The following is a 27,450-nucleotide window of genomic DNA, read 5'->3' on the forward strand; positions in this document are numbered from 1 at the left end:
ATGGATGAAAGTGACAATAAGAACAATGGGAAACAGGAGGAGGAGAAGCACAAGTTTCATTTTGGATCTGATCAGCAGAGAGTTCCAGTTAACATGCCCCATTCCTACATCCCAATCCAGGGCGTTTCATCTCCCTTGGACAGCAGACAGCTGGAGACAACAATCCAGAGCTTGGTAATTGGGACTCATTTACAGAGAGGAGATAGTTGAAGCCATAAGAGGAAAGATACAGAAACAGTCTGAGCCAAGCGATCCCAGCCTCGCACAAGTAAATGCAGTTGAGAGGTTAAGTAGGAGTAATTAGTTAAGTATTATATAGAGAGGGAAAGGCCTATAATTTATGACAAATGAGTTGTTGTTGGTGACCTTAAAGAATCTGTTTAATATAATGGTGGGATGCTTCAAGGAGCCAAGGAAAAAGTCTTTGGGAGGGTCATGAAATAGAGTAAGTGAATGGGACTTCTAAGAAATTGGCCTTGAAAATGAAGAATTAAATAAAAGTACAATAGTCATTTGAGGAAGGGATCCTTTTAATAGTAAGAGAGGTCTTAGGAAAATGTTACATTGAAGAAGATAAAACTGCTAATGAAGAACTCATCTGAATTTTGACTTGAGAAAAATATTTTGTTTGTCAATTACAGTAAAACACATTTATGCACCAACTAAAATAGACTTCTTTAATGTCATGTGAATAATGGTAGTCCACTGGGAAAGTGTCTTTTCTAAAATAATATAAAGAGATTGAGCTAGGATTATCTAGAAATATCTGTATATGTATATTTAGGACAAAATTATAATATGAAAAGAAAAGTAGAAAGAGAAAAAACACATACTTTACCAGATTTTGGGAAGTGATATGGCCTAGAGCAGTGTGTTCCAAATCATTGAACATGTGCTATGCAGTTGGGACTCAGAACAGAAAAAAGTTTCATTTTAAATAATATTTAAATAATACTGGGGCACATAAGTACAGTGAAATTCCATTTTCAATTTCATTTCATTTCATCTGGATTATGTCAAGGAGAAAGGCCCAGTTTGGTGTTAATAGGTCTTCAACTTGCTAACCTCTTTTTACATTAAAAGAGAATGGGCAGCCACCTCAGAGTATATATGAATTAATGATATTTATCAAGAATTTAATCATTTGCTTTAATTAAATTAATTTTATAGTTATATTTTATGTAATGAATTATATTAGTTTTCCAATTATGTTAAGACATAAAGTCTCATTTAAAATAAGTTTAAGCTAAACAAGTGAGGTAATTAAATACATACTCAGTAAATAATAGTATAGATGATGGGGTTATAGCCTCACAGTAGTGAAAATGGTACCAAAAGACAGGGGCTTGGGAAACATTGTCTTAGAAAGAAGTTTTAATTTGGGAATTAGAAAACATTTGATCTGCCAATGGTTAATTTGTTGTTTTTTTGAAAAGTTTATGACCGTTCAGAGCTTTAGTGTCTGTGTTTGTCAATCAGAAATACTCATTAGGAAAGTGACAAGGTCACATGAACTAATCCATGATGAACTAATTGCACAATTTTCAGTAGTAGGTCTCTAAAATGCATTACATGTTTGTTTGCATTCCTGCTTGTCATGAAAGTTGTGATTTGCCCAAGAAAAACACATTCTAGGAGAGAATTTCATCTATTGACTTAACTATTGAGCTCTTAGTCTACGTGGCAGACACTGTCCTATCTTTTGAGAAATACCCAGATCTGTTCTCCTATAGCTTACAATCTTGTGTGAATAAAAATAAATTGCCAAGTATTGCTGATTCACTTTGTTATAAAGCAGAAACTAACACACCATTATAAAGCAATTATACTCCAATAAAGATGTTAAAAAAAACAGTAAAATAAATTGCTAGTTCAATTCAGGTATTAAAACCTATAGATGGAGGTCTTATGTAGATTCATCATATTACCAAGCTATATTATTTCATTTTGGCTGCTACACAAGTTTAGGACTGCCAAATGGAAAGAGATTTTTTTTTTTCCTTTTGGATGTATAAAACACTTTAAAGGTTCTTCACTTCCATGATAAGGTAATTATTCAATTCATATGATTGTTAAAATAATGAAATGAATATACGTGCAAAGCAATTGCTTGACATTAAAAAACACATTTTAGTTTCATCATCATCACAATACTTTGTGTTTTAGATAAAGATAGTGATCACCTAAAGCTAAAGTTGGAAAATCTCATTACTACTGGGTTAACTGATTATCTCTTGGTTTTAACAAATGAAGAGTATCTTCATGTCCAATCCATATTGGACAACATGGATTTTTTAAGGTCTTCCTCATGTGATTATATCTTAAATATTTTTATTCTAGGACTAAACCTGGACTTTTATCAATATATGTATAGAGGTTATCATCAGAAAAAAAATATCTGGTTTCTCTGGTTTTCACTTCAGATTCTAATGGCCAGAGCCTGGAGACAGATCACTTCAGTTACCCCCCAGGCATATCTTTGACCACATCGGAGCGATTCTGGACTATAGTTGGAACTGTGTTACCATGGTTTATTTTCCCTGTGTCCTTGAGACAGTGGTTTATTTTCTCTGTGTCCCTGTATCCTGTGCAAATACCCTAATGGTCCCAATGTTGTGGCTGCAAATTCATATACAATAACTTCTCAGCCCTCAAACTAATAACTGCTTTCCAGAAAAAAGTTGTCGTTTTACACACCTCATATGATCAGGTACCCTATCCCTCACCCAGCCCTGGGATTCTGACTCCCAACTCTCTGCAGTACTACTTAGCTTATTATTTTAAAGACACCATATATCTGTTTCCATCTGTTCTTTAAAAATCTATAGGAGTAAAGTCTACCCTGATTCGTGAAGAATAGGCTTGATACAAATATGTAGATAGTTTCCAGCTTCGATTTCCCAAATTCTTGAAAACTGCCAGGCTGAGTGAAAGGGTTAATGAATAGAGGGCACATTTTTTTTCTTGGATTTTTAACACAAATGACATTTTTATTCGTAAATAATCACCACTGGGCTTCCCTGGTGGCGCAGTGGTTGAGAGTCTGCCTGCTGATGCTAGGGGACACGGTTTCGTGCCCCAGTCCGGGAAGAGCCCACATGCCGTGGAGCGGCTGGGCCCGTGAGCCATGGCCGCTGAGCCTGCGCGTCTGGAGCCTGTGCTCTGCAACGGGAGAGGCCACAACAGCGAGAGGCCCGCGTACCGCCAAAAAAAAAAAAAAAAGAAAAGTCAACACTAGAATAGAACAACTAGCATTGATGTTAATGACTAAACGTCTATGTTTACATTTGGTTAAGCTCATGGTGAATTAATAAATGTTGCAGAATGGAGAAAAGGCAGTTCTCTAGCCCACCGGCACTGTTGAATGAAGCATGTACAACAGAATTCTTTGGCATGTAGAACTTGGCCTATATGTTCTACTGAAAAGTATTTGGTATAGGAAAGAAGTTTGGATTAGGGGGCAGAAGACAGAGTTCTAGGCATGTTGTCCTACTTACTAAGCATCGGAGTATCATAGGCCGATATCTCTAATGCCTCCGTTGCTTCATCTCTAAGTTGATGCTAATAATATCCACTATTTCTATCTAGATTATAAAGTGAAATAACATATATTAAAGCACTCTTTAAGAGGCAGCTTACCATTTTTGATAATTGTGTTCATCGCCATTATTATTATCTTGAACTCGTTTGAGGGTATAATTGTATCAATTCACCAAAAGAAGCCAGTAGGTTGTTTCTTTATACAACTGTGCATAACCTTAGGGATAGGCATTTAGATTTCAAAAATCAATTGCCTAACTATAGGAGAGAGAGGACACGCTGTGGCAGTAGTTCACATAAAAACGTTTATGGGGCATTGAGTTGATCTCAAGCTTAACACGAATCCACAGTGAGACGTGGCTGCAAATTTCTGGCATTATTAAGAAGAAAAGAGTTTGCATGGCATGGGAAGTTGCAGTCTCATTCTCTGCATTAATCCAACCACACCCAGAATACTCGGTGCAATTCCAAGCATGCATTTTAAAGAATTAGAGGGAAACTAGAGTGATTCCAGGTTGATAAAATTTCTGAGGAGGCCTAGAAAACATATCACATAGGAAAAATTTGAGTGAACTCAGGGAAGCTGAGAAAGAAGGAGTAAATTTATTCTGTCTTCTTCTGAAGCTAGAACCAGTGGTAGAATTAATAAAATACCACATTACATTTCATTATGAGAAAAGCATTTATAAAATATAGAGTTGCTTGAGAGCAAGAAAAGATGCCTCACTGGGTAGAGAATTTACTGTCTTTGGAGATACTTCAAGAGAAGTTGTATGACCTTCACAAACACCTATATCGTATGGGCATTTCCAGTTGTGTTGGAGTTTTCATCGAAGATCTTACAGATCTTCTGACAGTTCAGTGTATATAATAAGGCTATTGTACTCAAGATTGCTATAATACATTTAGTATATCCAAAACATCATTTTCTGAAACCCATGGCATCCCGATTTCAAGAGATGCTGCTCTATTCAAAATATAACCTGCCGATAAAATACAATTGGAGAACCCCATCTTCTATAACTCATCTTAGAAAATGATGGCACACAGCAGTAGACTGAAAACTCTTCTAATGATAAAGATGCCTGTTAACTGTGTTTGGCCCAATTTTTCTTAACTTACTTGATCATGCAATTTTATTTATTCACTCATTCATCTATCTGTCTATCACTATCTATCCACCTACCTATCTGCATATAATCTCTTTGTACCAACTGTGGAACTAACAACTGGCTCAAGAAACCATATGGATATATGAACATTCTGGATAACTTTCTACAGAAATTATCCAAATCCCTTTTTAAAATGTATAAGATACATCTTATAAGTTGAAATTTGGAGCCATTGCTATTCTCAAACGTGAGGCAGTTTGCAGAATTCAGCTCAATTCATCTAGCTCCTGGGATGGGAGGAGATGAGATAAAACTGCGCACTTGAGTATCAACACTTCCCAGCATCATTCCAGCTATTAGCAATGACTACTAAAAAACTTAAAATTGGACTTGATTCTCAACAGAACCAATAGACCCAATATAAATATTTTCCACCCTGCTATATATTGAAGTGTTGAACTGTTACCTTTTCAAAAACTGAAGTTCTGAATGAGTCTACAGAGTTTTCCAATATTTTCTTGATAGCTCACCTTGCTGTTTCCCTTCAGCCCCCATCCCTCAGGTACCAGATCCTTGTTTTTGTTTCTTCATTACTCCAGTTTCCTAGTGTACTGGTTGCAAGGAGTAGGGGGATTCTTATGCTGGGTACCAACAATCTGCCATTGTTCTGACTTTTCTCCTAATTTATGCCAGCTTCAGGTCATGCTGCATCCCCACTTTTTCTGTGGATTTTTCTAGGTGAGACTATTTGCTAGTGATGCCGACACCACCTCTGCTGTTCCGTTCTCAGGCAGACTCTCCCTAAATTGTTGGCTGCTTAGAACCAGAAATCACTGACCTACTTGGACTTGATCTCTGCGTCCCTTATCTAAGTTGACAGTATTTGCTCTATGACTGCTAACATCTCCTTTCCTCAACGTCTTCCCTTTTATTACAGCCTCTAGCATGTGGCTAACCACATACTGGCAATGTGTGTTCTAACCTCATCCTATGATCTGAGTCTGACAGGGTCCAATAATATGGTCATGCTAATGAAGAGCCTCATTACAAACACACATCGTTACTCTATTGTGTTGGCTTATACTCATCTCTCCACATGATTATATTCTAGATTGAATTACCTAACAAGCATTTAATTGTGTAGTAGAGGCTGCTGGGTAATGGGGAGGGGGAGACACAAAGAAGAATTTCAATTAGGTATTTTAGGAAAAAGAGTACACAGATATATGTGTGTTGGAAATTTGTCAGAGCACCTGAGTACAGAAGTAGCCATTTTCAGAATTCAGAATTGGAACACTGATGTAAAGGACCTACTGTTTATCAAGCCTGTCCCTTTTCAATGTGAGAGAGGTTAATAAGACACAACCACAAGTCATTAGCTTTGTGAGACTGTAATCACAATAAGATCAAGGACTGACTTTCCTTGCACCCAGTGTATCCTGTAAAGTCATGGTTCCTGCCACAAACAGATGGCAATCTAAAAAAAGAATAATTGCAGAAAGTTTTAAAAAGGGTATCTTTATGAAGAACTATGGATTAAGAGAAACCAACACGAGTTGGTAAAGCATCTCTAAGGCTAACAACCACAGGTGGCCTCCACTAACCTCAGACCTGAAAGGGCAAAGATAGTGAGTGGTTCCCAGAAGCCCATAAGAGCTATAGCATTAGGAGGGGACATTTTAGCTTTGATTCTAGCCCTGGCAGTAGCATCCAAGGTGGATGTCCTGACAGCTGTACCAGCACCAGTTACCAGGGTCCAAAGGCAGCACTGGCTGGGTGTTGTTTCAGATGTCAATTTTCCCTTAATTTCTGCTGATTTTCAAGGCTTTCTTTCAGTCTCCTGTTGATTCTCTCTGTTCCTTCATATCCTTCCAATAAATCCCTTTCCTGCTTAAGTTAACCAGCATTTGTTTCCACTGTTTGCATAGAAAAAAAAAATCTTTTATATTTGTCTAAAGGACCCAAAGATAACAGATCAAAATTTAGCTTTCTCCTTTAAAATTCTGAAAGAGGATGCTGCTACCACCCTTTTCAAGGTAAACGTTTCTACGTAATTCTACTTAGGTCAATTTTTAATAGCTAGAAGTGAAAATTCAGCATTACAAAATGAAACTGTCATCCCCAAGCTCACTTACACAAGAGTTGTTTATTTCAATAGTTGAGCTCTGTTAAACATAATCATGTTAAATCTGAGTGAGGCGAGATCCAATATGGATTTCAAGTGTGATCCAACAAGAAAGTCCTCATAGGAAACACAAGATTCACAATCTGGAAAGTCATGGAGACTGCCTGGCAGTACCTTACTCCTCTAATTTGCATAGACAGAAACCCTAATCCTTGAACTTGTGAACTCTAGATAGTGAACTAGTTTCTTGAGACATTAGAGAGGGTTATGGTTAAGGCAGTTTTACTCACCTAGTGGGATTACCTTCATTTTAGATAAACCATCCCCATGTCTTACTCAAGTGCATCAAACTCCTCTTTGTGAGTTCTTCCAGAAATAATTTAACTTTGAGTAGCTCCTCCACTCACTAGCTATGTGACTTTAGGGTAGTTAATCAATCTCTTTGCATCTCATATTTTTTCTATATGCAATATTGAGATAATTATAGTAGCTTTTTTATACGTTGGAAAGGGGGATTAAAATGACTATTCATACATTGTACTTACAACCCTGCTGGCCCTAATGAATGCTCCATAAATGTTAGCTAAAAGATACATGAATGTGACCGGCCAATAACAACCAAGAAATACAGTGAAGCAATACAGAAAAATAAGAGAGGAGGCAAAGAAGAGCCATGGACAATGATAAATTCTTGAGAGTCTGGTAACTATACACTATCCTTGAGTTAACCATCTCTTGTATTGACTACACAATTCACAATGTCCCTTACAAGTAAACAAACAAGCAAAAAGAAGTAAACACAGAACAGATACTTAGGAGCAGCACAACTTTTTTTTTTTTGTATAAAGATGGGACAGGGATTTCTTTCAGAAGGCTTCATAAATAAATAGGACACTGTATGATGTAATGAACAGTGTCCTTGGCAAATACCTTTACAATGAGTGATGAGCTCTACAGGGCTGTTTATTTTTCAACAACCCTCAAACTAGGTCAATGGCATCACAATGAAGTTTGTTTAACTAAAAAGACAGCATTCTGCTACACGCCAAGTGGAAGAGGTTCTGGGTATGGAAGAGAGAGAATTGGAAGTGGGGGATTGGTTTGCCTTCTCAGAAGAGAGAGAAGCTACTCAATGACTGGTGGAAGGGCCATCAGACTGGAAGAGGTGAAAGTGAGTGTATCAATTGAGAAGTAAATCAACTGGTCATCATAACAGAAAATTTAAGGGTTTTAGGGGCACGTTAAGTGTGGCTGGTAGAGAAAGGAATGGACACTGGCCAAAACCTAAATAAAGAATAGATTCATTTCTGAGCTCTTGACTTTTGTTAAGAAAGGACCAAGACACACATTCTGCGTTGCTGTCTTTGACATTGGTCCCTACCTCCCAGCTTTCAACTTTAGACTACGGGGCTTAGAGTTCAATCTGCAGCATGTTGAATGTTTGACAACTTTTGGGGGCTGAGGAAACTGTCAAAATAAATTGCCTTCATAATGCAAGAGGGAAGCCAAGCTCCGCATCCCTCTCGATACAGCAAATGTGCACACTCAGCTAGAAAAACAGCATTGTGCTTCAGCAGCCCACTGGATTAAGGAGATATATTGGTCACGGGTGAATTTCCAAGGACAGGCTTCAGAATTTCATCGCAGTTCTTTGGTATTTGCGTATAAGTCAGTTTCATTTTCCTGGGGCAATGCCTTTATTACGGGCACATCTACATTTAATAAAGGAATGAGCCATTCTAGTGCTAGTAATTTTTAGAATTACTGCCGAAATTGTTTCTTCCTTATCTTAGGTCAGTCACCTTTAATATTTAAATGCTGACCTTTAACATATGAGAGTTTAGCTGTTATCAATATCTTTGACTATTAAAATAGGTTTTGTGATCCATCGAGTATTTAAATCCCCATTTTTATTTTAAATTCTAGCACTCTGATAATGAAAGTAAAATAAGTTAGTGTGAATTTTACTTTAATTCCTAACTAATAAAGAGATTTCCTTCCCCTTTTGACGTATTTCTTTTGGGCCATTTTGTTCATTTTTTCAATAATAATCATCAGGGAAAGGAGGCAAAAGATTCGGTTTGTACTTTTCACTGATTTAATGTCACAGCAAGATATCCTACAACTTGAGCATGTCTCTGACTTTATGTCCTACTAAATATTTTCATGGGAAAATTTAAATTGTTATGTTGAAGGAAATAAAAATAATGACAACATAATGCTTAATCCTACCAATCTTAGAAAGCAATGTCCTTTTTATAGGCCACTTTATTTGCATGCATAAATTTGCATAATTCCAATTACGGTATACAGACTAATATTTGTGTTCTACTATTTTCACTCAATATTATATCATAAAATATCCACGATTTTACTTAGATGTCATCATTGCCATTTTAAAGCTTGCCTAGTATTTTGTCATATTCAACATTTGTATCAGTAAACCATTCCAAAACTTGGTGGCTTAAAGTAAAACCGTATATTTAGTTCTCAGGACTGCAGGTCAGCAAGTGGAGCTGAGCTGAGCTGGATAGTTCTTCTGGTCTCAGCTGGGCTCTCTCATGTGTCGGTAGTCAACTGCAGGTCAGCTAGATGACTTTGCTTTGGGGACTTGGCTTGTTTTCAGCTAGAGCAATGGGAATGCCTGGGCCACAGGTTTTTCATTCTCCAGCACACTGACCATGGACCTGTTTACAAGGTGGCTGTCAGGGTTCCAATAGGAAAAACTAAGAGCTTGGGTTGGAATTGGACAAACTCATTTTCATGGTTTTCTGTTGGCCAAAAGCTAAGCCTGTGGCCAGCCCAGATTCTAGGGGTGAGAAAGTAAGTACAACTCCATTTTTTGATGTTGGAGTTGCAAAGTCACATTGCAAAGGGCATGACTGTAGGGAGGGATAGATACTTGTGGACATTTTTCAATATTAAATATTTCTATTGTAATTAATATTGCAGTGAACTTCATTTTACTTACAGCTTTTGTTTGTTTCTACTGTATAATGTCAGTAACATCAAAAAAAAATTCAGGATAAATTCCTGGGAGTAGAATAATAAAGGAGAGGTAAGAATAGCATTCTTATGATAACATTAAATGAATAGAGAGGTTTGAGTCATTTTCCTCAGTTTCAGCAACTGTTAATATTCTCACTTGCTTCAGTCTCATTCCTCCACCCCCTTCCCATTCTGCCCTTTCTCCAAAACAAGTATAATATATAGTATACAGTGTTGCTATTGGAACTTAGGAAGTGCTCAATAACATTAGCTATTATTATTATTATTACTTTATTATAACATTATATTTTGCTTTCTATCACCAGACTTTCTGCAACTATGCTACCTTCACTTGTTTTTGCTCTAGGATTGGTCAATCATCACAGTTTATTCATTAAAAGAAATTATTGTTATATTAATGGTTATAGATTTAGATATCAGCCATTTACTGTTTAATTTCTATGTGACTAGACTTTGTTACATTCTATATATATTAACTTAATTCTTTTGGAATCTGGCAAGCTAGGTATTTTCTTATCCCAATTTTATAGCTGAAAAACCTGAAGCTTAGAGAGGTTAAATAGCTTGCCCAGAGTCACACAGGATGCATGTGGTAGAGCTGGGATTTGAATCATGTTTATTTGAATCCAAAGACTATAGTCAAAAATACTGTGTTTGTCTTTCCTCTTAACGATACATATTTATATACAGATCCATTTAAATCTAATACAATGACTAGGTACACAGTAGGTACTAAATAAATAGGGACAGGATGATCCTAAAGGAAACAGACCAAACTTCCGGCTCAGAAACAAAAATCTTGCCTGGGATGTAGGCAAACAGGATTGGTAACATCTTCCAAAAAAGGAGGCAAGGCTTCAATGAATAGATTGTGATTCAGGAACATAGCTCACTTCACCAGAAAGGAAATTGACAAGGACAAGAGTAGGCCATAGGCTGGAAGACCCAGGTTACCAGGCAGATAATTCAGATTAGAACTTACAAATGGGGCCAAGGTAAATCTTGGCTCTCAGGTCTAGGACACACATGCTGTTTAAATCATGAAACGATGGTCAGAATCCAGCATGAGATGGATGATTAAAGGGAGACTAGTCTCAATAAATCTTGGTGCTGATTCCAGTGGACCACAAACCTGGGGAGAGGCTCAGCCTCCTTGGTAGAGAGGAAGATTACAGCCAAGATATCCTGCAAGTTACCTAATGTACAAGACAAGATTTTTTTTCGTTATCCTCATCGTCTAGTGAATAATCATTTCACATTGAAACCTCCAGCAAATTTTAAAAGATGCAGAAAATCTCCTTTTTGAATTGCTGAGTAGCTTCCAGAAAAGTGGCTTTAGACAAAGCCATCAGTTCCCTCCAAACCTTGCAGCAATGATAGAACACATGCCGCTTAATGTAAACTCACAGCCCGGTGCTGAGCAGACACGATTAGGCTGTCATCTTCCCCAACAGCAGCAGCAGGAGAAAAACAAATAAGTAAAATCATCTTATTCATATTTATTAGGGGGCTTTGCAATTGGCCTGATGCCCTGATGTAGTTGACATTTTTGCTTGTTGTCTTGACCCATGAGCTGAGGACCAGTTTAAATCAATCCATTCATAACCTACAAAAAAAATCCTGACTTTAATAAGGTGATACCACCCCAGTGTTCCTGTTTCTTAGGGCTTCACCAAATGCTTATATTCATTAATTATGAAATTGGTAAGCATGCTTATTTTTTGTAAAATTTAAAAACATAATAATATGACTAAACTTATAGGCAAATAAAATCTTTAGAAAGTTCACTTGTTTGTCTTTTAATTCTGTTTGTGTACTGTAACCCAGCATATGCTAATTTATGTATGCACAGTCATACACACACACATTGAAAAACATGCGTATGTACCCATGCATATACACACGCACACTCCTATCTGTGTTTTTCTGACCACTTGGTGGAAATCAGAGTCCAATGAGAACTCATCACAATCTCAAGTAAATTGAATGTACTCTGGCTGCCTTTTTATTTGTATTTTAGAAAAATCTGTGCCAGTGCCTTAATTCTCGGGTATGACCATTACGGAAAAGACTTTCCCAAAATATGCATATAATGATGTGCAAAAGGCAAGAAGGAGGGAGAACATGAGTGAAACTATAAAATTATAGTAGGTACCCTGTCATCTGGAGAGAAACAGACACACATTTGCTTAGAGAATTTTATAGAAAGGAAAGAGCTTGCTCTGTGTCCATCACCTTGATTCAAAGCCATTACTCCAGCTCCCGTGATTTGATTATGGAATACACCTGCAGATTGACAAGAAAACAGGTTAAAGTTCTATAACCTTCTTGCAAACAAACCCAGGCCACCCTGCTCACCTGAGAGACAGGATTTAAGGCAAAAGAAGAACCCATTCTCCTAGTTTATCCAGATCTCAGCCTTCCTGTCCGGGGCTGTCAAGGAGATGCCGATTTCTGCCAAAGTGCCTGCTCTCCAGGAGATACTGAGATTATTAACTGGCCACAGAGGCTCAACTTATTTCTGTCATGAAACAATCAGTGTCAGCACGTGAAGAACTTACCTCATCGGAGGCAGAGGTGACATCTTGACACATCAGCTTGCCAGAGAGTCAGCAGGACCATGATAGCTCCTGGCTTTTGGCATCCTGGATTCATTTACTTCCCAAATCGGTAATGCAGCGAATTAACCTTGTCTGAGGAACTTTTGCTTATATTTGTAAGGGTCGATGGGTATAAAATAGATAATAAGCAAAGTATTTCTAAAACATTTATCATCATCTCTCAACTTGCTTGTTACTAAACCTCTCCTACTAGAGAAACTTTGTACTATGAGAAATCTTGTGTCCGATGCCTGATGGGATAACATTGAATGTGGACACATTTCTAGACTCTAGGATGGATGGAGCATTTTTCTGTAAAATTGATGCTGACAGATAGCCTCCACAAAGGTACTGATGAGCTTTATACTTGTACCAGCATCAGGTATGCAAAATCCATACAGCGGATGGCTGCTTTTACTCGTGCTTCTAAATTAAGGCTATGTATATGCCACAGGTGCTCTGTAGCCTCTATAAGTTCCTTAGTTCCAATCACAGTGGAACAGCCTTTCTGTAATTTAATGTTCCAAAATTGTAAGAAGCTATGGAGATGCTGAACTTTCATCCCTTCACCCCTCCATTTTAACTACTCAGACACTTGCATGTATTTGTATTGCCTTTTTCATTCTTCTTCTTTGCCAACTATGGAAAAAACCCAATTAGATTTTGATAGGATAAAGTGAAAGCTAGAGGAGATTTTTTTTTCACCTTTTTTTTTTAATTGGAGGATAGTTGCTTTACAATGTTGTGTTAATTTCTGCTGTACAGCAAAGTGAATCAGTTATACATATACATATATCCACTCTTTTCTAGCTTTTCTTTCCATTTAATTCACCAGAGATCACTGAGTAGAGTTCACTGTGCCATACAGTAGGTTCTCATTAGTTATCTATTTTATACATAGTAGTGTATCTGTATCAATCCCAATCTCCCGATTTGTCCCATCCCCCCTTCCCTGCTGGTAACAAGTCTGTTCTCTACATCTGCGACTCGACTCTATTTCTGCCTTGCAAACAAGTTCGTCTGTACCATAACAATTGGTATTTTATCTGAAGTAAGTGGAAGTTCAGAAAGAGTGGTGGTTACTAATTCCGATATGTTGACAGAAAGCAGCATTAGTGACTCCCTCCCCCAGGCCAGGCACACTGCTGTGTGCATCCACATTTTGTAATTCACTGGCATCTCATAAAAACCTTGTGAGACAATTAATGATGAGTTTTATTACCTACAGCTTCAAGGAGGCAGAATGGAGGGGTTGTGAAGAGTGTGTAAGGGCTTTGGAAATAGCTTGCTTGCTCAAATCAGGATGCTCCCTCTTACTAGCTGTGTGACTTGAGACCCTTCAATGTCTTCATTTATAGAATGTAGATAATAATAGCACCTTCCTCCTATATTGATGATGAGGATTAAATGAATTAAGACATAAATATATTAGTATAATGCCCAGCACAGTGGTTCTCAAAGTGGTCCCCAGACCATCAGCATCTGTATCTCTGAGAACTTTTTAGAAGTGTACATTCTTGGATCCCAACATAGGTATCCTGAATCAGAAACCCTGGGGGTGAGTCTTATTAATATGTGTTTTCACAGGCTCTCCAGGTTATTCTGTTGCTTGCTGACATTTAAAAACCACTGGAATAGGACACTGTAAGTACACAAATGCTAATGAGAAAGAATGCTCCCTTTTACGAAAGAAACCAGTTCTGACCTTGTATATTCAGTATTGAAACTTTCCCAACATTTGGATTAATATCAAGTGGTGAAGAGTCAAGAAGAGATGAAATATTGACATTCAGTCCTGTACAAAGATATTTTTAATAATGGGGTGATAAAACTTGCAAAAAGTAATAGTGAAAAGTTGAGCACAGCATTATACACATCAAAGGCTGTAGATATTCACCACATGTGGGCTAATTTATTGTCCTCAGGTATATCAGGGATGATAACAAAAGCTAAAATTTAGCTTAAGCTCTAAGAGTACAGTTTAGGAATAAAATCTCAGTTCCACTATTTGTCATCTTACTGAGACTGATAAGTTATTTACCTTCTCTTTTTCTTCATTTACTCTTTTGCAAGATGAGAACGATAATCATACATAATAGTTTGTTGTGAGAATTAAATGTAAAGTGGAAACTACAGTTCTCAAAAAAAATCAGTTCTCGAGAAATATTAGTTATTGGGACTTCCCTGGTGGCGCAGTGGTTAAGTAAGAACCCACCTGCTAATGCAGGGGACATGGGTTTGAGACCTGGTCCGGGAAGATGCCACGTGCCACAGAGCAACTAAGCCCATGTGCCACAACTACTGAGCCCACGCGCCACAACTACTGAAGCCCACGCACCTAGAGCCCGTGCTCCACAACAGGAGAAGGCACCACAATGCCTGCTCACCGCAACGAAGAGGAGCCCCCACTTGCCGCAACTAGAGAAAGCCCACGTGCAGCAACAAAGGCCCAACACAGCCAAAAATAAATAAATAAATAAATATAAAAACATTTGAATATAAATATATAAAAGTTATGTATATTTTAAGAAAAGAAATATTAGTTATTATTATTATTAAGCATGACTTTGTGCTCTATATGAAATCATTTAATCTTCTCAGTAACCACACACAGTAAGCACTATTCTTATGGTCCTCCTCTTGTGGATAAGGAATTGGAGAGTCAGAGATTGAAAAACAAGCCATACCTCTCTCAGCTATTATGTGCTAGAGCCAGGATGCAAAGTGTAGGATCTAATTCCAGAGCTATCCACTGAAATAAAGAAGGGCATATAGTTGTTGGTATTTCTGACTTCCCCTAGAGCAATAAAGAAAATAATTAGGTCAAGAAGAAACCTGAGAAAGATAAACTCTGAGGCACTGGTCAAGGTTCTCCAGGAGGAGAACCAGGATGGCATTGCTTTTTGTCTTTGATACATCCTGTCATGGTGGAGGAAGAATTAGAGACCATTATCTCAAACATTGATCTTAAAGAAATAAACAATGTTGGAGGAGAAAGGAACACCCTAAAGTTGAGGCACATATTCCCTTCCTTGTCCTTATTCTTAAAGAGATGAATTAAAGAGGTTACTTTGCATTAGACTTAAGAGCTGCAGTGAGGACAAATTATGTTGTGGGAAGGGTTTGACAAGCCATTTGATTCCTTTAGCAAATCCCCTTCTGCTTTTAAAATATTTTTTTAAGTACCAGCATACAGGTACAATAGAAAAGAGAAGATATTTTGAGACGGCAGAGGAGACTTGCCAATATTTTGGGTTTGTCACTTGATTAAATCATAGCTCAGAGTCCTTGAGGCCTCACAAGAATATACAATGGGAAAAAGACAGTCTCTTCAGCAAGTGGTATTGGGAAAGGTGGACAGCCACATGTAGAGCAATGAAGTTAGAGCAACCCATACATAAAAATAGACTCAAAATGGCTTAAAGTCTTAAACATGAGACATGATACCGTAAAACTCCCAGAAGTGATCATGGGCAAGACTTCCTCTGAGATAAATCATACCAATGTTTTCTTAGGTCAGTCCCCCAAGGCAATAGAAATAAAAACAAAAATAAACAAATGGGACCTGATCAAACTTACAAGCTTTTGTACAGCAAAGGAAACCATAAACAAAATGAAAAGACAACCTACATAATGGGAGAAAATATGTCAATGATGTGACCAGTAAGGGCTTAAGTTCCCAAATATACAAACAGCTCATACAACTCAACAACAAAAAAACAAACAACCTAATCAAAAAATGAGCAGAAAACCTAAATAGACATTTCTCCAGAGAAGAAATACAAATGGCCAATAGGCACATGAAAAGATGCTTAACATCACTAATTATTAGGGAAATGCAAATCAAAACTACAATGAGGTACCACTTCACAGCGGTCAGAATGGCCATCATTAAAAAGTCTACAAATAACAAATGTTGGAGAGGGTGTGGAGAAAAGGGAACCCCTCCTACACTGTTGGTGGGAATGTAAGCTGGTACAGCCACTATGGAAAACAATATGGAGGTTCCTCATAAAACTAAAAATAGAACTACCATGTAATCCAGCAACCCCACTCCTGGGCATATATCCAGACAGAACTCTAATTTAAAAACATACACGCACCCCTATGTTCATAGCAGCATTATTCACCATAGCCAAGACATGGAAGCAGCCTAAATGTACATCCACAGATGAATGGATAAAGAAGATGTGGCACATATATGCAGTGCAATACTATCAGCCGTAAAAAAAGAATGAAATAATGCCACTTGCAGCAACATGGGTGCAACTAGAGATTATCATACTAAGTGAAGTCAGTCAGAAAGAGAAAGACAAATACCATATGATATCACTTACATGTGGAATCTAAAATATGACACAAATGAACTTTTATGAAACAGAAACAGACTCACATGGAGAACAGACTTGTGGTTGCCAAGGGGGCTGGGTGGGAGAGGGATGGAATGGGAATTTGGGGTTAGCAGATGCAAACTATTATATATAGAACGGATAAACAACAAGATCCTACTGTATAGCACAGAGTACAATATTCAGTATCCTATGATAGACCATAATGGAAAAGAATATTTTTTAAAAAAGAATATATATATATGTATAACTGAATCATTTTGCTGTACAGCAGAAATTAACACATTGTAAATCAACTATACTTCAATAAGAAATAAAAAAATAAACAAAAACAAAGCAAACCAAAAACAAAACCAAAAAAAGAAAAAAAAATCCTTGAGGCCTCAAAGTTGTGACCCTGAGGCCAAAGCAATGTGGATTTCCTTCTAACTTTGCTTCTGGTTCTGAATAAAGCGTCTGTGATTTTTCTATAGCATATATATATAAACCATCTCTATCGTGACAGTTTCTCCCAATTCATGATTATATGGACTTGCTTTAAAAAGAACATATGAGGACATGAAGCTATTTTTTTAGTAGTTGAAATCCATCATTAAATGTAATCCTCAACAGTGTTTTCTGAATTTGAGTTTGATGGTGAATGTGGGTATGCTGATTTTTCCAAGCAGCACCTCAAGCATTAAGTATATCAGACATCCAGTAAACACATTTTCTATTATTCTTGATAGGTTGTTAGTTTTTACGTAAATCAACCATCATAATGACCTGGGTTATTGTGGAATACAAGAAAGGTTCACTTCACATTTAGAATACATGTTTCCAGTGGAAATATTGAGAATCTTTTAAAAGGAGGACATTTTCTGTCAAGAGTCAATAATTCAGACAAAAGGTAAAGCTTTATAATTAGCAATATAATAATGATTTTATGAAAGTGCCATTTTATTACCTTCACCCACACATAATACACAATTTAATGGACAGTAGTACAATTGACAAGTGGATTTCTTAATGGACCTACCATCTGAGACTGTCTTAAAGAATAAGTATAATTCTGAAGGAAGTGCCTCCTAAAATTCAGACTTTGGGGGAAAGATGAACAAAGAGAGATACTTCTCTGCCTTTATATGAGATAATAGCACTAAAGAGAGAATCTGGATGGTAATCAAGTAGGGACGCCTTGTTTGTAGATTATAAAGCAGTGCCAGCCCCCCAAGCCTTAATTACGGTAAGGCTCTACATGAAAGAATGGGTAAATTGGTAAGAATTTGGCTATATCAAGTAAAGCTCAGACAAGTACTGCAAGAGTAAGTGAAAAATGAGGGTGCAGACATCAGCTTGTCTGTTGTGATGGTTACATGGTTTAGAGGCTGAGGGTGGGGCTAGGAGAGAAAAGGCTTGGAGGATCCAGACACAATATAATGATATAACATTTGTTGTACTTGATAAGAATCACTTGTAACTAGCCCATTAATTCTTATCAGGAAACATTTTATTCTCAAGTGTTACGTTGAGCATTTGCCCTGAAATTATGTTTGTACTCTTAATTGGCTTAGAGAGCGCTTTTTTTCTTTTTTTCTCATCCCATAAAGGTAAACTTAAGTTTCTCAGTGACATAATCAAACCTTCTTATTTAAGTGTCCTTGAAATTAATGAATTTGATATATTCTGTGGATTCTTTTTTAGCTTCTGTTTTAGAAGTACAACATAATTACTCTCTAAAAAAACCATAAATGACATATTTTAATTAGTATGCCAATTTATATTTGAAGATATATTGCTATAGCTAACTGTTTTAAAAACACTAATTTTTTTTACAGTTTTATAAGAAAAAGTCCAATAGCAAAACTATTCAAGAATTCATATTAAATGCTACCAATTAAGTAACTGCAATGAGAGGTGTTTATTAATATTATTCTCTGATGTATTCATTACTTTCACTACAGAAATATGAGAAATAGCATTAAAAAGAATATTTATAAACCAAATGATGACTTAAAACAAAAGCAATATGGGCTTCCCTGGTGGCGCAGTGGTTGAGAGTCTGCCTGCCCGTGCAGGGGACACGGGTTTGTGCCCTGGTCCGGGAAGATCCCACATGCCGGAGTGGCTGGGCCCGTGAGCCATGGCTGCTGAGCCTGCGCGTCCGGAGCCTGTGCTCCGCAACGGGAGAGGCCACAACAGTGAGAGGCCCGCGTACTGCAAAAAAAAACCATAATAATAAAATAAAATAAATTTGCATTCTCTAATAATGTAATGATGTTGAGACTATTTGAATGCTTCCTGACTCTTTGTGTGCCTTCATTGATGAAATATTTATTCAGATTTACTGTCCATTTTTTTAACTGGGTAATTTGAGTTTTACGATTTAAGTTTTAAGATTTTATTTTTACATATTCTGGATACATGTCCCTTATTGGATATGTGTTTTGCATATATTTTCCCCCAATCTGTGGCCTGTCTTTTTGCTTTCTTGATGATATCTTTTGAAGTGCAGAAGTTACTAATTTTGATAACATCTGATTTGTCAGTTCTTTTCTTAGGTTGCTTGTGCTCTTGGTGTCATATATAAGAAACCTTTGCCTAACTCTGATACAAAGATCAGCTCCTATGTTTTCTTTTAGGAGTTTTAGAGTTTTAGCACTTACATTTAGCTCTATGATTCATTTTGACTTAATGTTTGCATACAGTTTGAAGTAAAGGTCTAAATTCATCTTGAGAATGTGGATATCTAATTGTACCAGCATGATTTGTGGTAATAACTATCTTTCCCTATTAAACTGCCTTAGCATCTTGTTTACAAATCAGTTGACCATAAATGTAAAGTTTATTTCTGAATTCTTAACTCTTTGCCAGTGATCTATGTCTATCCTTTGCAAGTACCACACTGTCTTGATTACCACAGCTTTGTAGTAAGTTTTGAAACCAGAAAGTTCAAGTCCTCCAATTTTGTTCATTTGTTTAAAAGGATTGTTTTGGCTATTCTTTTATGCTGTTTTAGGGAACATTGCTTTATCCCTTAGGCAATGGAAACAATTATTTATATATAGATTATCATCTCTGTCATACTGTCAGCTTCTTTAGAGAGGGGAGTTTGTCCTACTCATTGCTCTCTCCATAGCAGCTGGCACATTGTATAGCCTCAAAAGATATTTGTTGAAGCCATAATATTTACATTATGCAAGGTGACATTACAATTTCTCAGTGTAATTATTTCATATATACTGATGAGATTGGATAGACTGCATTGGAAAGAACAACGGGTTGGGAAATGGAAACCCTGATTCCAGTCCTTCATCTGTGATAGACTAATATTTGACCTTGAGAAAGTGAGGAGCTATTCTGAGTCACAATTTGCACGTCTATGAAGGTGACATTAGTGTTAATTGTTTTCCAGGATATCTTCTGGCTCTAAAATTCTTTTTCTTTTTCAAAGTGACTCCTTCATTTTATTTATTTATTTATTGGCCACGCCACACCACTTGTGGGATCTTTAGTTCCCCGACCAGGGATCGAACCTGTGCCCCCTACAATGGAAGCACAGAGTCCTAACCACTGGACTGCCAGGGAAGTCCCTGGCTGTAAAATTCTTTGTTAGTGTAAGATGGCTTTACCAGTCTTAGGAAAAATGATATTTTACTGACCAATTGCTATGGGACAGGTAGTACAATAAAAGGATAAAAGACATGTAAAGGATGATCTGTGTTATCAAGGAACTTGTAATCTAGATCAGGTTGTAAGATATACAGATGTAAAATAATGCTTTATTTTCAACATTCATAAGCATCATTATTATAGAATATTATACCTTCTTTTCTTTTATGCCTTACCTTTGATATGGACGGCTTCCTTTTACGTTGACATTCAGGTATGGAATGTCATTCTGCAAAATTCCAGTTATACCTGGCTAGTCATCAGCATCTTCATTTTAATAAATTTTGATTTTTCTTAGTGCTCAAGCTTTGTGAATCAAGCATAGGAATTTAGTTGCATTAGCATTCTTTGTTCCTCTGCTTTAACTTATGTTACAGAACAACTATCTCATATGCCATATTTGAGATTTTGGGAATGAGAACAGAGTTGTTTAAATCCAGTGAGTGCATTTCCTCTGCCCTTTGATCAGAAGCATTGCGTGCAATCTAAAAATGTTAGAGGAAGAGAGAAATGGGATGAATAACCCAAATATAGTATCTTATTTCAGAGATCATTTACTATTACAGCAACCAAAGCAACCACTTCTCAGAAATCCCAAGTAGGCAGCTCTACTTTCATGGTTTGCATTATGATTTTTCCTTTAGTATAAAAGTGGTATTTTAGGGCCTTCCCTGGTGGCACAGTGATTAAGAATCTGCCTGCCAATGCAGGGGACACAGGTTTGAGCCCTGGCCTGGGAAGATCCCACATGCCGAGGAGTAACTAAACCCACGTGCCACAACTACTGAGCCGGTGCTCTAGAGCCTGCAAGCCACAACTACTGAGCCCATGATCCTAGAGCCTGTGCTCCGCAAGAAGAGAACCCACTGCAACGAGAAGCCCTGCACTGCAATGAAGAATGGCCCCCGCTCGATGCAACTAGAGAAAGCCTGTGCACAGCAATGAAGAAAGACCCAATGCAGCCAAAAATAAAAATAAATAAATAAATAAAAAATGAAAAAATAAACAAAAAAGTGGTATTTTAGCCACATAGTCCTGTGGTTTGTTAGAATATATTTCTCTAAGAGTTTGTATATGGCATCAGAAATTAGTTACCTTTTAATGAATTTTGAAAAACAAGCCTCAGTGGGAGCTATTTAATTTTTCTTCTTCAAAAAGTTATTCTTCTGTGGATGTGCAGCCACAAGGCAAGAGTACTGGAGAGTATAATTGACTAGAAACACAAGTTACAGCAATGAATCAATCGTATTACCCATGGAGGATAAAATGCAGTAAGTGGGATAAACGTTTCATATTCAAACTTCCTCAGAATCAACCTTACTGATAGTAATGACTGCTTCTTCTTTCTGTAAGGGGGAGAGTGTAGAGTAATACCCAAATTGCCTTTTCAGTGAAGAGAAATTTGGTATGTTTAATTCATTTTGTAGGTTTTGCCCTAAGGGTTTTACACCACTACCAGGTCTTTTATTAAATTTATTTTCTTAGGTCACTAGGGTACAAGCAAAAATTCACAATCTGTTTTATTTGAGACTCACAGAAAGTTATTTGATATAGATATTTAGTACTGAAATGTTTATTCCCAGAATGTTAGTCTTAGAGTTTTAGGAATGTATTTCAATATCTTTTGTACAGGTTAATAATTTTGCAGAAAGCAAGCCATCTGAGCTATGCTATTATTTTATAGGTTAATGAATCTTTTATCCATAAAAAGAGCCATCAGAGACTGGCTAAAAGGTTACAGTGACTTTAAAATTGAAGAAAACTGAAGGGATCTGGGATATCTGACCAATGGAAGAATTGACAAATATAGTCAAGGATGTTACATGGAGAGTGACCACAGTGATTTTCTCTAGAACTTCTAAGCACAAAATTTATAACATGAAATCTCTTCATTGCCATGACCTGTCCTCCCAGAGTGGAAACTTGGGGTTTGAGGGAAGGGAGCAAAGCAAAGAAGCAGACTATATGGGTGTGCCCCCCCAAACCAAGACTTACTTTCTTCACCTTCCTCTTCACTTCTAGAGCCTGCTGTGCTTTCAAGAACGTTGGGAAAGCCTACAGCGCTAGTACCTTATCACAGGGAGGAGTATTTAAATAAGTGGAGGTTATAGTGGCACAAACACAGGGAAGCAATGAGGGAAAGAGTTAGATTAGAGATGTGCAAAGCACCAGAAGGACGTAAAACTAGGAGGGTTCAAACTTCCGATGGCCACTGTGTAAACAGGGATGTGAGGCAGGGTCGCACCTGGTTCATGCAGTGTCTTGGTGTGATTCAGGAAATGAGTCCTTTATTCAAGATCTACCTTTTGGAAAATTTTTGAAGTGAGACAATTTGTGGCCATCTACAGGGAAAGTATCATAATAAATGTATAAATCCCTGATGTCTAAGAAGTAAGCTACATTCCTTTAGAGGTTGGTAAAATTGCTCCTGGTAATCTCTTAGAATGGAGTAGACAAATTATCTGAGGGATTGGTTCCAACTATTTTATGAGATGATATTGGAGGTACCATGATGGTTGTTCCACAGGCTACTAGTAGTCTGGAGTACCTTTGGGGTGTTACTGTTCTCAGTTTGGAGTGGCAGCTATATCCTGGGAGCTCCCTCAAATCTCACATAGTAGTACACTGTTGCTATCATGGTGGTAGGATGGCTACCCATAATCAATACGTACATAATAAGACCATGGTAACACTTCTGTCTAATCCATATTTAGGAATCCTTAGTTTGCATAAAGAGCTCATCGTGTTGACACAACCTGGCATCTATGGGATGGAACAGAGGTATTCAAAATGGAATCATATATTAGAACTCAAACAAAGGTCTTCTAGAATTCCCCAGCCAAGTTTTCCTTCCAGTGTACCATGTTATGCTTTTCCCAGTGGTGTTTAGGCTTCTTGAATATATCTTGACACGTTACGTCAAGCTGGGTGAGAAGCTGTCACAGTCCTACTCCTGGAACATGATGCACGAGCATCTGGATCCTTCCATGCTTTCTGTGCCTTCAGGAATCTTCTGAGAAGGTCTGTCCAGTGGCTTGGCCACTTGAGAATCTGCCCTGTCACTTAGGAAAAAACAGTGCCTCTGTGGGTAGGAACTTGGGACTTGCCTTGTTTCTAAACCACTTACCCCTTCGTATTCATTCTCTTTTCATACCTTTGAAAAGCATATAAGGTATTAGAATAAAAATATCCTGGAAATGGGAGTTGTGCTCCATCAAACGTATTCTTGCTGCAGCCAAGTTGATCTTTACATGCACTAGTTAGAATACGTCATTCTCCTAGATAAAATCTTTCGGCAGCCTTCCTTTTCTCCTTGAATAGAGTCAAAATTTCTTACTGTGGCTTACAAAGCCTTGTCTGGATGCTACAGCCTTTCTTTAACACCCCTCCCCAGGCTCCCCACCCCCAAGCCATTACATTCACAAATATCTCAGCTAAGCAAACTGGATAGACACTCCCTCTAGGCCTCTTATTTCTCTCCTCCAATCTTTCTTTCTGTCTTCCCTTCCTTCCTCCCTGTCTCCTTGTCTGTTTCCCTTTGTTTTTGTTCATTATAAACACAATGGAACACTGACGCAGTTGCCACTGATGAAACAAATGATCTTGGAGAAAAGCGTATATAGTCTTTAAGATTACCCCCAGAATGCTGTTCATTTTTCATCCCATTGATTGCTGCTGATGAAAGTCTGACTGATGACTTGTCTCCTGGCTTCTATGATGGGATTGATATCTTTATATCCGCTTTAGATTACTTCATGCTTACTTATTGTGTATGTACTTTTTTCCCCTTTGAAATAAAAGAATAATATCAAGATTTAATGGTACTTGAATCACATTATCATCCTTGACCTAAGTGGCTTGGAGTAATAAGGTGAAGTACCGTAAAATGGGAAAGAATATTAATCATCTAACTTTTGAAAAAATAGAATTCTGTACTTTGCATATTCATTCAAGCTAGAGTGCCCTGGATATGTTGTATGGTCAATTAGAGTTAGAGTTAATTTGAGCAACCACTAGAATACTAATTCCATGAGGTCAATACTATATTTTATTAATCTTTTTGTCCCTGATATTTCAGAGGGTACTGTTCTTAGTAGGCTCTCATTAAATATTGAGTAAGTGACCAAGTACGTAGTGAGGAACAATGTAGCATAGAGGGAATCAGCATATGTGTTTGGGTTTTAGGAGTAAAAATAAATTGTTGTCCTCTTCTCACTCTGAGGTCTGAAACAGTTGAAAAATCAAACATAGGAGTCAGACAGGTAAAAAAATTAAATATCAGGTTCAATGCTAATAAAACTAATTCTGAGAATATTTCTTGACCTGCAGTCAAAGTGTGATTTCCTAATATAAACCCTGCACCCCTGAACTAAAAAAACTTCGTCTGTCAGAGATATGACTACATCGTTCTCGTCTCCATTCCAACCCAACTCCTGTCTCTACCCCAGGCCTGGGGACAGGCTCTGCCTCTGTAGGAGAGAAAATGTTAAACAAACTTCTGAGAAGAAGATGGGTCTACCTGAATGAAATCTCAGTGTACTGAGCTACAGGGGCCATGTTCCTTTTCTCTATCTCTTCATCAGCTAAGTCATTCCTCCTCCCAGGGAGAAGAGTTCTGGTGAAAGAAACCTTACGGGTTCCTTTCCATCTAGGGAATTCTTTCTTCTTTATGAAAACACAGGAAGTAGGCATTAAGTATTCACAATTTCCTCTTCAAAAGTTGGATAAAAAGGAAATCTGAAACTTCTTAATGGACTTAGAGGAAGATATCAGAGAAAGGTCAAAGTTGTATGTTAAGGCTTGAAACTCAGCCTTTAAGCTTTAAACGAGTTACACAGAAGAAAATAAAGCCACTTGTCACATTCTCTATAATTATTTTTGACCTATTTTTAAAAAATTATTTATTCAATAAATAAATATCTACTGAATATCTACTATGTGGCAGTTGCCGTTCTAGGTAAGAGGGATGGACCTTTAAACAAGAGAGAGATACATCTTGACCTTGTACAGACCTTACATTTCAATGCAGAAAACAAAATAAAGGCAAAAAGAGAAAAAAAGTACATAATATAAACTAAATAATGAAAAGTACATTAAGAGCTGTGAAGAAACATGAAGTAGTGTAATAAGTTAAGGAATGATAAGAAGTAGATAGCTATTAACATGGGATCATTGGAGAAGGATTCTCTGAGAACATGATATCTGTGTAGGAACCAGAAGGAAATGAGGAAACCAATAAAGCAAAGTTCCAGGCCAGGGCGTTCCAGCCAGAGCTAATAACACATGCAAAGTTCCTGAGGCAGAAACTAGCTTGTGAGGGGAATGTGGCTAGTTTGGAATGAATAATAGGAGGTTCTTTTAAAATCGGAAAAGAGTAAGGTCTGGTACTTCGGATTTTTTTTTTTTTTAACATCTTTGTTGGAGTATAATTGCTTTAAAATGTTGTGTTAGTTTCTGCTTTATAACATAATGAATCAGCTATACATTTACATATATCCCCATATCTCCTCCCTCTTGCGTCTCCCTCCTGCCCTCCCTATGCCACCCCTCTAGGTGGTCACAAAGCTGATCTCTCTGTGCTATGCGGCTGCTTCCCACTAGCTATCTGTTTTACATTTGGTAATATATATAAGTCCATGCCACTCTCTCACTTTGTCCCAGCTTGCCCTTCCCCCTTCCTGTGTCCTCAAGTCCATTCTCTACATCTGCGTCTTTATTCCTATCTTGCCCGGAGGTTCTTCAGAACCTTTTTTTTTAGATTCCATATATATGTGTTAGCATACGGTATTTGTTTTTCTCCTTCTGACGTACTTCACTCTGTATGACAGAGTCTAGGTTCATCCACCTCACTACAAATAACTCAATTTCGTTTCTTTTTATGGCTGAGTAATATTCCATTCTATATACATGCCACATCTTCTTTATCTATTTGTCTGTCGATGGACAATTAGGTTGCTTCCATGTCCTGGTTATTGTAAATAGAGCTGCAATGAACATTGTGGTACATGACTCTTTTTGAATTATGGTTTTCTCAGGGTATACGCCCAGTGGTGGGATTGCTGGGTCATATGGTAGTTCTATTTTTAGTTTTTTAAGGAACTTCCGTACTGTTCACCATAGTGACTGTATCAATTTACATTCCCACCAACAGTGCAAGAGGGTTCTCTTTTCTCCACACCCTCTCCAGCAATTATTGTTTGTACATTTTTTGATGATGGCCATTCTGACTGGTGTGAGGTGATACCTCATTGTAGTTTTGATTTGCATTTCTCTAATGGTTAGTGGTGTTGAGCATTCTTTCATGTGTTTGTTGGTAATCTGTATATCTTCTTTAGAGAAATGTCTATTTAGGTCTTCTGCCCATTTGTGGATTGGGTTGTTTGTTTTTTTGATATTGAGCTGAATGAGCTGCTTGTAAATTCTGGAGATTAATCCTGTCAGTTGCTTCATTTGCAAATATTTTCTCCCATTCTGAGGGTTGTGTTTTCATCTTGTTTATGGTTTCCTTTGCTGTGCAAAAGTTTTGAAGTTTCATTAGATCCCATTTGTTTATTTTTGTTTTTATTTCCATTCCTCTTGGAGGTGGGTCAAAAAGGATCTTGCGAGACCACTTCTGGCGTAGCCATGGTGGCTAACCAGCATCCCGTCTCAGCTTCTCCCTCTAGAGCTTGTGGACAAGGGTGTAGGATCAAGGATTCACACTGTGATGAAGAGTGATAAGGAGATTGTTTGCAGACTTATGGGATTTGATGACTTTGTCAGTATGGTACTGGAAGATGTCATTGAGTTTCAAATCACACCAGAAGGAAGAAGAATTACTAAATTAGATCAAATTTTGTTAAATGGAAATAACATAACAATGCTGGTTCCTGGAGGAGAAGGACCTGAAGTATGAATAGATTTCCTTGACTTACGCTAGATTCTGTTTTGTCTTATAATGACAATAAAAATAGAATTTTTATTTTAACCTTTAAAAAAAAAAAGGATCTTACTGTGATTTATGTCATAGAGTGTTGTGCCTATGTTTTCCTGTAAGAGTTTGATGGTGTCTACATTTAGGCCTT

The 27,450-nt window shown here is 37.4% G+C and overlaps 1 pseudogene; it reads left to right on the plus strand.

Annotated features, from left to right (window-relative positions):
* On the plus strand, positions 1-27,318 carry LOC113625152 (U6 snRNA-associated Sm-like protein LSm5 pseudogene; annotated as a pseudogene).
* The last annotated feature ends 132 nt before the right edge of the window (positions 27,319-27,450 follow it).

The sequence above is a fragment of the Aethalodelphis obliquidens genome, unplaced genomic scaffold (assembly GCF_003676395.1).
Source record: "Aethalodelphis obliquidens isolate GAN/ISIS:26980383/991018 unplaced genomic scaffold, ASM367639v1 scaffold14, whole genome shotgun sequence".
NCBI lineage: Eukaryota > Metazoa > Chordata > Mammalia > Artiodactyla > Delphinidae > Aethalodelphis > Aethalodelphis obliquidens.